General features: G+C 35.8%; 1 protein-coding gene across 2 annotated transcripts in view; it reads left to right on the top strand.

Moving 5' to 3' along the window:
• Window positions 1–1,247, top strand: part of Pld5 (phospholipase D family member 5) — a 427,280-nt gene that overhangs the window by 179,319 nt on the left and 246,714 nt on the right. The window lies entirely within an intron of this gene.

The following is a 1,247-nucleotide window of genomic DNA, read 5'->3' on the forward strand; positions in this document are numbered from 1 at the left end:
TTGTATTATACCTTTCTATTTGAATTTCTTCTTTTGAGTTCTTATACTAGGGAAACTATACAATATTTACACTTATGTGTCTGGTTTATTTCACTTCTGAGTATATCTTCAAGTGGCATCCACTTCAATATAAAGGCCTTGAGTTTATCATTCTTTATAGCTGAGTAATGCTCCATTGTATAAAAATACCACATCTTTTTCATCTATTCCTCAGGTGACAGACATCTTGGCTGTTTCCAAGGTTTGGCTATTACAAATTGTGCTGCTGTAAACATAAGCACACATATATCCCTATGATATGATGTTTTCAGATCCTCCAGGAAAATTCCCAGTAGAGGAATAGCTGGATTAAATGGGATTTCTAATCCTAGATTTCTAAGGAGTTTCCACACTGATTTCTATAATGGTTGCACCAGTCTCCATTCCAACCAGCAGTGGAGAAAGGTTCCGTTTTCCCTACAGCCTCTCCAAAATTTGTTGTTGGGTGATTTCTTTATGATAGCCATTCTTTCTAGGGTGTGATGATATCTCAACATTGTTTTAATTTGCATTTCACAGATGGCTAGTGATGAGCATTTTTTCATATATTTATTCACTACTTTAATTCCATCCTTTGAGAAGTTTGTGTTCATCTCAGATGCCCATTTCTGACTGGGTTTTTTAATTTTTGGGCCCTAGTGTTTTTTAGTTCTTTATCAATTCTAGAGAGAAGACTTTTGTCTGAGTACTTATTCATCAAGAATTTTTCCAAATTTGTGGGTTGTCTTTTGACTTTGTTGGAAATTTCTTTTGATGTGCAAAAATTTCTCAATAACAGCAGGTTCCAGTTGTTAATTCTTTCAAGTGTTCCCCATGCAATTTGATTTCCATTCATGAACTCTTTGCTGACCCCTATGTCAAGAGTGCCTCCTACTTCCTCTTCCAGGAGATTTAGTATTTCTGTTTTAATGTTTATATCTTTAATCCATTTTGATGTTAGCTTAGTGCATGTTGACACACCTGGATCAAGTTTTAGTTTTTGTCATGTAGAGAGCCAGTTTTTCCAGCACCATTTGTTAAAGAGGCTATCTTTCTTCCAGTGAGTATGTTTGGCCCTTTTCTCAAAGATCAGGTGGCTGAGTGTGTTCATAGGGGTTTCAGCGTCTTCTAACCTATTCCATTGATCCTCAGGTCTATTTTGTTGCCAGTACCATGTTGATTTTATAACAGTAGCCTTGTAGTATAATTTCAAGTCTGGAATTGTAATG

The sequence above is a fragment of the Octodon degus genome, unplaced genomic scaffold, assembly GCF_000260255.1.
Source record: "Octodon degus isolate 3935 unplaced genomic scaffold, OctDeg1.0 scaffold00017, whole genome shotgun sequence".
In the NCBI taxonomy this organism is placed as follows: domain Eukaryota; kingdom Metazoa; phylum Chordata; class Mammalia; order Rodentia; family Octodontidae; genus Octodon; species Octodon degus.